The 14456-nt window shown below is 36.4% G+C and overlaps 1 pseudogene; it reads left to right on the forward strand.

Annotated features, from left to right (window-relative positions):
- The first annotated feature begins 9704 nt into the window (after positions 1-9704).
- Positions 9705-10872, forward strand: LOC100663109 (olfactory receptor 4P4-like; annotated as a pseudogene).
- Positions 10873-14456: the final 3584 nt, after the last annotated feature.

A 14456-nucleotide genomic window follows, 5' to 3' on the forward strand; every position in this document is an offset into this window, starting at 1 on the left:
CTATCATGTGCTCTCCAGAGTCCTTTCTAACATGAAGGCCTTATTTTCCAACTATAGATCCTTCTTTGTTTTCAATTTTCACATTCCAATCACCAGTAATTTTCAATGCACTTTATTTGCATGTTTGATTAATTTTAGACTGCAGAAATTGGTAAAAATCTTCAAATTCCTCATCTTTGGCATTAGTGGTTTGTGTGTAAATTTGAATAATAGTCATATTAACTAGTCTTCCTTGTAAGCATAAGGATATTATTCTATCACTGACAGCATTGTACTTCAGGGCAGATGTTGAAGTGTTCTTTTTTTGACAATGAATACAGTGCCATTCCTCTTCATTTTGTCATTCCCAGCATAATAGGCCGTATGATTGACCAATTCAAAATGGCCAATACCAGTCCATTTCAGCTCACCAATGCCTAGTATGCTCATCTTTATGGAATTCATTTGACTTTTAATGACTTCTAATTTTCATAGATTCATGCTTCATACATTCCATGTTCCAATTATTAATGGATATCCACAGCTATTTCTTCTCATTTTGAGTTGTGTCACATCACCAAATGAAGGTTCCAACGGCTTTGTTCCATCCATGTGATTAAGGTCCACTCTACTTTGTGTAGGCAGCTCTTCCCCAGTCATATTTTGAGTGCCTTCCAACCAGAATGGAGGAGCCCTTGAGGCGAGGGGATTGAGAGTTACATCTGCTAAACAAAAGTTCAGATCTACCATCAACTCCTTGGGAACCCTGTGGGGGCAGTTCTACTCTCTCCCATAGGGTCTCTAAAAGCCAGAATTGACTCGACAGCAATGAGTTTGGTTTTTTGTGGCTCAATGATTAATGGCTTGTCTGCTAACCAAAAGATTGGCAATTTGAATTTACCAGCTGCTCCTTGGAAGGCTGATGGGCTAGTTTTACTCTGTCGTGTAGGGTTGCTGTGAGCCAGCAGTGACTTAAAGTCAGCAGGTTTGGTTTGGTTGGCTTCCAACCTGAGGGGGTCATCTAGCACTGTACCAGACAATATTCCATTGCTTTTTCCAAGGTATTCACTGGTCAATTTTTTTCCAAAGCAGACTGCCAGGCCTTTCTTCCTAGTCTGTCTTAATTTGGAAGCTTCACTGAAACCCGTCAACCAAGGGTGAGCCTGCTGGTATTTGAAATACCAGTGGCATAGCTTCCAGCATCACAGCAGCACACAAACCACCACAGTGTGAGAAACTGACAAGTGCATTGCCAATAAGGTGTTTATTCTATCGTGTTTCTTGAGTTTTCACTTGAGATGTATAACCTTGATTTGAATGAATATTCTATGTGTACTCACACTGAATAATCAGTATGTGTTGGGTACATATTAGATCAAGTTCTTAGTTCTATTGTTTAAATCAGTGTATTTCTTGTATACAACATAAACCAATGCCTGGTATGTTTATTTAATCTAATCAATAGTTTAACGAACTTATATTTATTGTGGAAACCTTGGTGATGTAGTGGTTAAGAGCTACAGCTGCTAACCAAAAGTTCAGCAGTTTGAATCCACCAGGCATTCCTTGGCAACCCTCTGGGGCAGTTCTATCTACTCTGTCCTGCAGGGTCTCTATGTATCGGAATTGACTAGATGGCAACAGGTTTGGTTTTGGGTTTTATATTTATTGTAATTAAAATGTTGTAGATTCCAATTTCCCCATGTTTTAGTACTTTCATGCTTCATAGCTTTCGCTGCATAAAACAGAATTTTTTTTCTGGATAAAAAAATCCAGATTAGTTTTATTTATTTTTTAATGACTTTCTCCAGATTAAAAGACTTATATCTTAACACAGCTAATTTTTTCTTCCTTTTAGCAGTGTGCCTCCACCTGAATCTTCTGCTCAGAGATGACTCACAAAAAGTAAACTAACTGAAGAAAGAATTATAATGTTAGCCTCACATTCTGAGGTTCCCTTTTCTCTCTGATCTTGGTCATTCAAATTCTGTTAATTTCAACAGTTGTTGATCGCCTTTAAAGAGGTGTTTTTTTTTTTTTTTAATATTTTAAGTAGCTTTTTTTCTAGTTGTTTTATGCACAAACATTGATCTATTGTAAGCTTCCCCTTCATAGTTGGTTAAGTGTTGTATTTTTTTTTTCGTATCTAAAGTCACTTTATGTATTGCTTTATTTTTATAAATGCTTTCATTCTTTTCCTCATATTCTTCACATTCTTATATAGCTTCATTGCAACATGTTTTCACTTTGTCACCTGATTTGCATTGTTAGCATTCAAAATTTGGTCTTATTTTCATGCATATTTCCAGTTCAGGTAGGTTTAAAAATTTACAGAATGGCCTCCATAAGTAATAGAATTTCTCACCTCCTTGTGTACTCTATCTTACATTAATAAAGTTCTCCAAGTTTGACTTTGTTTTTTTCCCTACAGGCCATGCTGAATTCTAATTGTTATTGTCTAAATAGCAATGGGACATGGTGAACCATGAAGGAAATCATTAGTTTTATCCTACAAATGAGAAATGTTTCAGAACCTTTGGAAACATTGTATATCCACTGTTTTTTCCTACGTGTTGTCATTCCATTTATTAGCTGCACATATTTCTCCAGTCGATAGCTTAGTTTTCATTAAGAGAATGGGAAAAGCCAAAAAATAACCTGCTTAGTTCCACAAGATATGAACCTGATTTTTAAGTTTGGTTCTCAGCCATTCCACTACTTAAAACAACAAACAAAACCTGTTGCGGTTGAGTCAATTCCGACTTACAGTAACCCTATAGGGTGGAGTAGAACTGCCCCATAAGGTTTCCAAGGAGCTGCTGGTGAATTCAAACTGCTGACCTTTTGGTTAGCAGCCAAGTCACTGTGCCACCAGGGCTCCTACTAGTAATAAGAGATTCTTCCAGTATTGTTTCTTATACTTAATATTTATGAATGCTTCACTGAAATCTTAAAATAAAGATTGGATTATACACACCCAATTATCTATCTAATTATGGGTTTGAGCAGATATTCTATATAAAAATTTAAAATGTTTTTGTAGCATAAGCTAAAATTTAAACAGACTAAGAGAAAACACCCACATACACAAGAGAGAACAAAAGAAAGTATTCTTGAGGATTGTGGATTCTGGCAAGTGGTTTTATTTTACAACACTTTTATGGATGTTATATTAAGTAAAAAATAAGAATACACTGAGCATATAATTGCAGTTTTCTTAAATAATATACATATAAAATCTCATTCCTGGTTTTCAGATTTAATGTAATTTTAATTTATAAGTTATTTTTTCTTTTAGTTTCTAAAAGCTCTATGATAAGTACGAACTATATCCATAAGAAGAATAATAAATGTTATTTTCCAAATAACTGAGATAGAGTAGGAAAAAATGAGATTATGTAGTCTGTGGAGTTTGAAGAAAATATTATCAGAGAAGACAAGGTTACTGAGAAAGCAGATCTAAGATACAAAGAAATAATCTGGGAAAAAATGTGAGGATATCTTCCATCACAGGGATGAGGTAAGAGGATTCCTTGGATGAAATGTCGAAGGAAAAATTAAGAGCCAAGAACATCGAGAAGGGAAGGGTAATAGATTCTGTTAACTTTTCATAAAGATTTTATTAGACTATAGGAATGTATACAGGAGTAATTAGCATTCTTTACAAGCTATAAATTGAGGCAACACTAGTGTTTTCCATTTACCTACAACTCAAGACTTAACTACTCTATTTCTGCTCTCTCCTGAGGTGTGGGCATTATACCCTTTCTTTCCAAGTGATTAAAGTTTTCCATAACTTTTCCCATAGCAAAATGGAACCTGGTCTTATCTTAGTTTCCAAATACACATAGGAAAAAAGATGACTTGAATAATGTAAGTATTATTAGAATTTTCAACAAAGTTAAAAAAAAAAAAAAAAGTTCAAATGATTCCTATGGGGAGTTCCAGACTCACAGAGATACTGGAATAAACGTCTCCAAGTTAAATATCTCTCAGGCAAAGCCATGAAAAATCAAATAAGAATTATATATTTTATTTGTTTCCATTTTTTCCAGAGACTGTGATACATATACTATTTGAGAAGAGTTAAAAAATAGTTTACGATGTAAATGCTGAAGGTACTGATTTCTCCTCTTAAACACTGAAATAAAATTACAAAAAGATGCTTTATTTGCTTTAGAAACAAGCAAATTTCAGATTTCTTTATGTAGCGGGTAAGCTTTCTCTTCAGGACTCTTCAGAATTGTTTGCTTAGTGAATTTATTAGTAAATATTTATCAAATTTAATGGTTGATTCTGATTCTATGGTAGATATAGCTCATTGCATGTACTGCAGATTTAAACCAAGTACCTGGCAAGTTGTGCACTTGTTAAGTTGTATTTAAGCAACCCACAATAAATCACTGTCCTTAGATAAATAAGAAATATAATTTTAGAATTAATTATTAAAATAGTAATTTAATGATAATGTGTGCCTTCACTTATATTTATTGGAAAATCTTAGCCACAATTCAGTGCTGTAAATACAGTACATTATTTGAAAGTGCTGTTCATCATACTTGGTAATATAGAGCATATTTTGTGACTATATTTTTTTATGTAATTCACATATGGTAATTTACCCTTTCTGTGAGAGTTACATAAGTGAATTCTGAAAGAAGTAATTATTTTTTTAAATCTTTTTTTTCATGATGTGGGGAAAGCTGACATTAAATATATAAAGCAGGAAATGAGTGATTTGCATCTCAGTGAAGGGAAAACGGGAAAAGAAAAAGTCAGGGAAATGCTAAGTGTGTCAAATAACCATTCCTGCATGTTCCTGTCTGAATGTGTCTGTCATATTCGGAGTTTGGGTTTCCTATTTGTTTTTAAACACCCCTCTTTCTATGAGAGTTCATCAAAATCTGGGCTATCTTTTAAATCTGGAAATTATTGGCTATGATCTGGATATGTCTCCTGGGTGGTGATAAGGGTAGAAAAGAAAGCACTGTCAGGTTTAGGTCCGTACATTTTGTGGTTGCAGATCACCGAGGTGGGAGACCACCAGGACTTCAGGGAAAGTTTCCTGAGTTTTAACATATAAAACTACACTGAAGAGTAAACCAGTGGGCTAAAAAACGGGGGAAGGTGAAGGAAATGGGGGCTTTGTGTGGCCACCAAAGATTCACGGTAAGGACCAGGACACTGGTGGAAATCAACAGGACTGTTTTAAATGGAAGATTCTGCTTCTCTGCCATTCTGAAGTAACTTTGATTATAAACATTGTATTTCTTCCATTCATGACAAAACCATTATTATAACATGTTAAGGTGAACTTCCATTTTATTTTTTCCGATTTTGAAAATAAATCAATTCATTAATTGTGCAAATACATATTGATTATGTACAAAGATTGCGTCCTGTTGATTTTGGGAAAATTCACTTAATGAATTAATAAAGAAATTTCAGGGAACCACCAGGTCATTTCAAGATTTTGCCCTCCACGCCCAATACCTGGCACATAAAAAAAAAAGGTGGTGTTGAGTCGACTCTGACTCATGGAAACCCCATGTATGTCAGAGAAGAACTGTGTTCCACAAGATTTTCAATGACTAATTTTTCAGAAGTAGATTGCAAAGGTTTCTTCCGAGGTCCTTCTGGGTGGACGAGAACCGCCAACCTTTACTTAGCAGCTGAGCACAATAAATGTTGGCATCACCCAGGGACTGCACCTGGCACACAGTAGGCACTAATTAATTCATTAAATACATTTCCCCAAAATCAACAGGAGGCAAGTTTTATTTTCCTTACTTTATGGATAAGAAACAAGGTTAAGAGAATTCACGTTAAGTTGTCATCCAAGATTCAACACAGATCTCAAGGGCATGAGTTTTTTTTTTTTTTTTTTCTTTCCATCACATCCAGGGCAGGAGGAATACTAGGCACTGACCTTAATACTCATCAATTTAATATTTCCTTAGAAAGCTAAGCTGAAGCATTTGACAATTCAGCAAAAATAATCTGTAGCAATGTACTTAATTCTTAGTGTTAAAAGAGATTTGAGTGGACGATTCACGACTAGCTGCAATAGTAAGTGAAATCTCTCTGGAAACAGTGGGGATTGAATTGACTCTGCCGGGATTGAGATGGTGAAGCAGGCTAATGGGAATGAGGAAATGAGAAATGTTTCAGGGCTTTGATTAAACAAGGCCTGATTAGGAATGGTGCAGTGTCCAGCTCCAAAGTAGCAGAAAGCCATAAGGAATACTTTTTGGGCTAAGCGAGGAGAACATGAATGCCTGACAAGATACAGGAGTTTAAACTCTGCTCAAATCACTAGAGATTTCTGAGCACATAGATTGCATAGGCAGCAGTGTTGAAGGATTTTAAGTAGCATGCTATCAAAGGTCCATGAAAAGGAGAGTCTGGCGGTTCTGTTAGCTTCAAAGAGAAAGGCTTTATTTTTGTGATTGTGTGATTAGAAGACCTCAGCATGAGGGATTCTTGAACATATAGGCGATAACAGCATGAGGCTGTAGCTTTGAATTTTCACTGACCTCCACCATCCTTACATCCAACTGGACCTCCACCTAACTTAATTCAGAATCTTACATAGGGTCAGGCCCAGAAAAACAAACAAACATTGCAAAAGTTGATTCCTGACTCGTAGACACCAAGCGCTTAACCACTTCAGGCCCTGAAGAGGCCCTAGAACATCATCTAGTTAAACTCTTTCAATTTACTTGTGTTTAATCTGAAGTACAAGGAGCCTTGGTGGTCCAGTGGTTAAGCACTTAGCTGCTAAACAGAAGATCAGCAGTTGGAACCCACCAGCTGCTCTGCGGGAGAAAGATGTGGCAGTCAGCTTCAGTAGAGATTACAGCCTAGGAAACCCTATGAGGCAGTTCTACTCTGTTCTATAGGGTAGCTATGAGTCAGACTTGACTTCACAGCACAGGGTAATCTGAAGTACAAAGAGGGCAGAAGATGTATTAAAAATCATTGATTTAGGAAGTAGTGTGGCCAGATGAGGGAAATATTTTATTTGTCAAATAGTTCACTGTTTTAAAGGATGGTTGTTGATAAGGCAATAGTACTATGCATGTTTTAAAAATATGAAGATATTCAATGATTCTAGTAGAAAGATAGGGGTCATACCTTCTTGGTTTCTATAACAACACTTGAAAATAAGGAAGATAATATTGGTTAATGATTCAGGAAAATATATTTTTTGAGTAGTGTATATGGAGTCTGTATCGATTCAAAAAGTAAATTAAATGGTAAGGTTTCTTTTAACACATCTTCTTTGCATCTTTCTAGCACAGTGGATTGGGTGCATTCATTTGATTATAATTCTTTAAAAATTTTTTTATGCTTTGTTTGAACTAGATAAGTTTTGTGAAAAAAATTTATCTGCAGTCTTCAAAACACCCTTTATTATTTTTCTGTTAAATTTTGATTATTCCTTTTATTTTCTACTGTTGGTCTGAAAGGACAGTCTTAATGGCATTTATGTTATCTTTTTCAAAAGATGAGTTGATCTGTTACCTGATGTAGAAGCACGCAGAAGCCCAGTGAGTTCTATCAGGCAGTATCATAGGCTATCAGTGAAGAAATGAAGGTGGAGAAATCTTACATTAATTTATCAAGCTCATGCAGCAAGCTGAATGTGAAGTAAAGGCTAGACTGGAATTAAAAATGCTATTTACATTCTTTACACTAAATCACAGGAATATAATTTGGGGGATAAGTTATGACACAACAGCAAATTCTTTTAAAGTATTAGTAATAACTTAAAAGCATAAAATGCAGTTATTAATTAGATTAGAGGGTTTATTTAGCCATTTAGGATATCCTGTCTTCATATTCAGTACAAAGGATACCAAAGGCCATGGTGTGGCAGTTGATGGTGTGGTTAACTCTCATACTCCGTGTAGATTGATACCTTTTTTTTTTTTCCTTCTAAAAACACTACTTGATCTTAAGAGTTTTAGACCACTGAAAGGAAAAAGTGGAGGGAGAGGGGTTGGAGGGGATAGGGGAAAACTTAGAGTTTTGAAAATAATTGATACTTTTCATAAGTTGTTATTAATTATAAGTATCTTGGTACTTAAATTATAAGTAATTGACATAAAATATTTTAAATATTATGGTGCAGTGTTCTATGTAGTTGAAGTAGAATGTAATTTTATGGTGTGATTTAATGGAATGATTAAAAGCTTATTTCCCAATGTCTCATCCTTAGTTTTATCACTGATGCTTGAAGTTCTCTAAGTAGAGAGTTATTTATTTGCCTTAAGCTTTAAAATGTATCACTGTAGAAACAACGGAGTCAGCAGTGTATTACTTTATAATAGTGACACAGAGGAAGAAAAGGTAAAAATAATGAGATTGAAGGAGGGAAAAGTCAGCCTGAGATTCTAAGACTAACAGCACAGGCGCTAAAGAGAATACGTGTTCAGAATGGCTTGTTAGTAAGAGTTGGACAAGTTTTGCACACTAATCAAAAAAAAAAAAAAAAAATCAAAGAGAAGCCAATTTGTCCAGAAGTGTATGGCATGGGGTGGACAAGTTTTGCACGCTAATCAAAGAGAAGCCAATTTGTCCAGATGGGTATGGCATTGGGTAAAACTTCAACAATCCATGTTAAACCTATTATTGCTATTTTCAAATGCCTTGCTGAATGTCAAATACACCAATATTTAGCTTCTAAGTTTGAGATTATCATGTTTTGAAAATAAGGATAACCAAAACAGTACTATCCCTTGGATTAATTTTGAAATACAATCCTTCATTTTAAATTAAAGAGGTTGAACTTTAATCACCATTTCTATCAATTTGAAATATCTTTATGAATCTACTCTCTAAGATTTTCCACTGGAAGCCAGTATTCTAGATATGTGTTCCAGGAAGTAGCACAACAATGAATTGTTCACTCAAGACAAGTTTTCTCATTTCATAGGTGAGGCAATTGTGGCAATAGTTAGGACTTTGAATACACTGTTTCATTTAGGGTTGAAAATCTAACTTGAATAAGAAGGAAAATAGCAAAGGATATGGGTAAAATTTATTACATTAAGTAAAATAATATGAAAAGTTAATAGGACCAGAGGTATGCAAATAATTTTATATCTATTGACTTAGTAAATCTGCATGATCATGCTTTGGGGTAATGCATTCTGGTGCTTAGAACTGAAGATTTAAGCACATATATACCACATACACATGATGTTTGTGTGATTTTTTGGTTAAAAATGATATTTTCACGCTTACTATTTCATTTGTATTTGTATTTTCTCAATTAAAATGATAAGACTAGAAAAAGATCTGATTTTTCTTTTCTCTAGAAGGGTGAATTTTATAAACTTATTGAGGCATAACACCCAGGTGATGTTTGAGAATACATGTTGTTAGAATAGTTGAATAAATGTACCATATTCTATGTTATAAATTTATCGACAACATGCAGCAACATATACCTAAGAATCAGATGGTGCAATAGTTAAGTTCTCAGCTGCCAACCAAAAGGTTGGTTGTTTGAACCCACCAGCAGCTACATAGGAGAAAAGGCTTGGTGATCTGCTCCCATAAAGATTACAGCCTAGGAAATGATATGGGACAGTTCTACTCTGTCATATAGAGTTGCTATAAGTCGGAATCAACTTGAGGGCACACTGCAACAACAAGTGCGTGTATATGTGTATATATATGTAAATTTCATCTCAGAAATCTAATACATTGCCAGTAATTAATGTTTTCAAGAAAAGCACAAGGCGGTCTGCAGAAAAGTGTTCCTAAATAAAAAATCAAATTTTTATTTTCTTCTATCCTTGAGCCATTTTCACTATAACCTCCCCCATGCAAGAAATGATGTGTATCACCACATTTAAATAGATCTCATAAGAATTCATAATTTGTCTACATTGCAGGTGGCTAAAATTGCTCTGGATCATGGAAAATGGAAATAATATCACAGAATTTATTCTCTTAGGACTTTCTCAGCAAAAGGAAGTAGAAATTCTCTGTTTTTTCTTTGTTACATTGCAATTTTGGCAGGAAACCTGCTTATCATGATTTCTATCACCTGCAGCCAACTTATCAACCAGCCCATGTATTTCTTCCTGAGTTTCCTCTCACTCTCAGACCTTTGCTACACCTCAACCGTGACAACCAAGCTAATCATTGACTTACTGGCAGAAAAGAAAACCATTTCCTACAATGGCTGCATGACACAACTCTTTACCACGCACTTCTTCAGGGGGATCGAGGTCTTCATTCTCACAGGGATGGCCTATGATCGCTATGTGGCCATCTGCAAGCCCTTGCACTACACTGTCATCATGAGCAGACGGAAGTGTGATGCCATAGTTGCTGCTTCTTGTGCTGGGGGTTTCCTGCATTCCTTTGGTCAGTTTCTGCTTGCCATCTTGCTCCGCTACTGTGGCCCCAATGAGATAGATCACTACTTCTGTGATGTCCATCCTTTGCTGAAACTGGCCTGCACTGATACAAGCAGAATTGGCCTTTTGGTCATCGCCAATTCCGGTGTGATGGGTCTAGTGACATTTGTGGTCTTGCTGATATCTTATGCTGTGATCTTATACACAATCAAGTCCTACTCCAAGGAGAATCGCAACAAAGCTCTTTCCACATGCAGTTCCCATATCACTGTGGTGGCCCTTTTTTTTGCTCCTTTACTCTTCCTTTACATTTGACCGGCAACTACTTTACCAGAAGACAAAGTGTTTGCTCTTTTTTATACTATGATTGCTCCCATGCTCAACCCTCTGATATACACATTAAGGACATGGAGATGAAGAATGCCATAAAGAAACTATGTTCCCATATTATAGGAAGGAGAGGGAATAGACTGAAAAACATTCCTGCTTCTCAGCACAGAGCTTGTCGAATATACATCTTCTCTACCCTAAGAACTTTAAAATGCATAAAGCTCGTCTATGTCTCTTGTATCTAGCAACATGTATAGGCTCAGATACGAAAAAAAAAATAATATTTCTTGGATTTACACAGACTTTCTCTCTGCTGTGCTTTGTTTTTTATGTTCTTATCTTCTGCATTACTGATTCTTTGGTTCAACCAATAATTTAGATATTTAGCAGCAGGCCACTCAGAGAAGTATGCAACCCAAATCAGAAGAGAGCCCACACATAGCTCATTCTTGTGTTTAGCTCATCATGTTTAGTGAAGACAATTCCAGCCATCAAAAAATAAAGTAAAAAGCAATTCTAATCTTTTACATGCATCACTCAGAGAATACTTTAAAAGATCTCATCTATACCACACAACAACACTTCTCAAAATTTTCACCTTCTCTGGTAAGCATGTAACCAGTGTCATTCTGGAGTTTCTTATATGCCTAACATCAACATGCTCTCTAGGTCTTCTCTTCTAACTTACTTTGTTTCATATGCAAATCAACTGCGCATCTCTGGTGAAGCCTAGCACTACTTAAAAAAAAAAAAAAAAATCTGCTGCTGTTGAGTTGATTCCGACTCATAGCAACCCTACAAGACATAGTAGAACTACCACATAGGGTTTCCAAAGAGCAGCTAGGGGATTAGAACTGCCAACCTTTTGGTTACAGCCTGAGCTCTTAACCACTGCACCACCAGGGCTCCAGCACCATATATTGTACTGGTTAAGGGTATGGACTCTGGAGCCAGATTCTCTAGGTTCAATGTCACACTTGGTAGCTTACTAAATGTGTGCCCTAACTATGTTGGGGGCAACTCTATGTCCCAACAAAGCATCTATGGTACAGAGGTAATAAGAATGGTATACCACTCACAGGTTTGTGAGGATTACATGTGAGGAACTACAACAGTAATTGTCACATAGTGAGTACTCAATATGTATGAGGTATTTTTATTACCTGTAATGGATTGAATTGTGTCCCCCAAATATATGTGTCTACTTGGTTAGGCCATGTGTGGCTGTCCTCCATTTTGTGATTTTCCTATACGTTATACATCATAATCTCTTCCTGTGGTTAAAGATGATTAGGGTGGGATGTAACACCCTTGCTCAGGCCATATCCCTGATCCAATGTAAAGGGAGTTTCCTTGGGCTGTGGTCTGTTCCCCCTTTTATCTCTCAAGAGATAAAAGGAAAGGAAGCAAGTAGAGAGTTGGGGACCTCATACCACCAAGAAAGCAGCACTGGGAGAAAAGCATGTCATTTGGACCTGAGGTACCTGCGCTGAGATGCTCCCAGACCAAGGGAAGACTGATGACAAGGACCTTCCTCCAGAGCCAACAGAAAGAGAATGGCTTCAGGAGGAGCTGACACCATGAATTTCAACTGCTAACTTACTGGACTGTGAGAGAATAAACTTCTCTTTGTTAAAGCCATCCACTTGTTGTATTTCTGTTATAGCAGCACTAGATAACTAAGACATTACCAAATCTTCTATTATTTACCATTCTCATAATGACTTTGCTCTGGATCAGTGGAGGGTGTGACGATGGAAAAAAGAAAGGGAACTCTCATACACAAATACCGTATCTGTGAAACAGGTGGAATACAATTTTTCTTGGTGTGGGAAAATAATATCACCTAAACTCACTGCAAGTCTTTTTGTTTTGTTTTTGTTTTTCACAGCTTTATAAAAACTAAAGGTTTTTTTGTCCAGTGGTAATTTCAAGTCATCCAGGATCAAATTTGCCTCAAATCAGAAAGGATTAGGGACAAAAACAGGTTGCTGGATAATTGCTTAGGATTAGAGAGGAACTCGAAGGCGATAAGAAACTCTATGACAAGAAAAAGTTTTGCATAAAAATATATTTTCAGATTGGTATAGAAAACAAAACAAAACAAAAAAACCAAACCCAGTGCCATCAAGTTGATTCCAACTCATAGCGACCCTATAGAACAGAGTAGAACTGCCTCATAGAGTTTCCAAGGAGCATCCGGCGGATTCAAACTGCTGACCCTTTCGTTAGCAGCCATAGCAGTTAACCACTATGCCACCAGGATTTCTGATTGGTACAGAAGGTGCAATAAATAAAGATGGTTAATATTTTCAAAGGATTCTAAGATGGCTGGAGAATATAAACAAAAGGATAGAGTAGTACTTGAGCTCAGTTTAAACTTCCCAACAACAAAAAAAAATTGGAAACACTACATACTAAAAATTATTGAAAAATATCCTAGCATACTTTCCTGGATGTTCTTTATCTAATTCTTGACATTTATCTAGAAAGTGCCTGAGTGGGGTGTGAGCTGGACACATGTCAGGGAACAGCATCACAACAGAAATGTGGAAGGTCACTTTCTGGAATACGATAAACAATGTCTCTGGTAAGAAAACCTACAAGCCCTTGAATTTTTCTTCTCTTTCCAAAGCTCTATCCTCCAACTCAGAAAGCCTACATTACTGAAAAATAAAACTTAAAAAAAACACTGCAGATGTTTCTTTTATTTTTGCTCTTGGAATAAAAGTTTTGAACATGGATAATTTAAACATCTGTGGCAAAAAAAAAAAGGAAATATCAATAATTAGCAAGGAATCCCTACTTTAATTCCATCTTTTTTGCACTGGCTCTCATTCTTTCTCATCTTCTCATGGGCATCACTTCATGGATTCTCCCCTCTTCCTCTGCATCAGCAGTTTTTTCTCTCTTTGGTAATTGATGTCAACATAAGAGCTGTTGGGGAAAATGGTGAGAGTCTTCTCTGCAATTTAGTGGGTATCCTGGCTAGCTTTTCCATTACAATTACCCAGTGCTAATTGTCTTTGACTAGGATAAATGGAGATAAAATTAAAGTTGTCAAGGATTTCATTTTACTTGGATCCACAATCAACAGCCACGGAAGCAGCAGTCAAGAAATCAAAAGATGCATTGTATTAAGTAAATCTGCTGCAAAGGACCTTTTTAAAGTGTTGAAGAGCGAAGATGTCATCTTGAGGACTAAGGTGCGCTTGACCCAAGCCATGGTATTTTCAGTAGTTTCAATGCATGTGAAAGCTGGGCAATGAATAAGGAAGAATGAAGAAGAGTTGACACCTTTGAATTATGGTATTGGTGAAGAATATTGAATATACCATGGACTGCCAAAAGAGTGAACAAATCTGTCTTAGAAGTACAACCAGAATGCTCCTTAGAAGCAAGGATAGCAAGACTGTGTCTTACATACTTTGGGAATGTTGTCAGGAGGGATCAGTCCCTGGAGAAGGACATCATGCTTGGCAGAGTACAGGGTCAGAGGAAAAGAGGAAGATCCTCAAGGAGGTAGATTGACGCAGTGGCTGCAACAATGAGCTTAAGCATAACAACAGTTGTGAGGATGGCTCAGGACCATGCAGTGTTTCATTCTGTTGCGCATAGGGTCACTGTGAGTCGGAACTGACTCGATGGCACCTAACAACAACAACAGGATATTTTACAACTTTGTAGTTGTAGAAGTTAACTTGTAGGAAATGATAGCAAGGCCAATAATGCCTGTCCATAGAGATGCAAACTGGTTCATGGAATGTG

This window comes from Loxodonta africana, chromosome 22, assembly GCF_030014295.1.
Source record: "Loxodonta africana isolate mLoxAfr1 chromosome 22, mLoxAfr1.hap2, whole genome shotgun sequence".
NCBI lineage: Eukaryota > Metazoa > Chordata > Mammalia > Proboscidea > Elephantidae > Loxodonta > Loxodonta africana.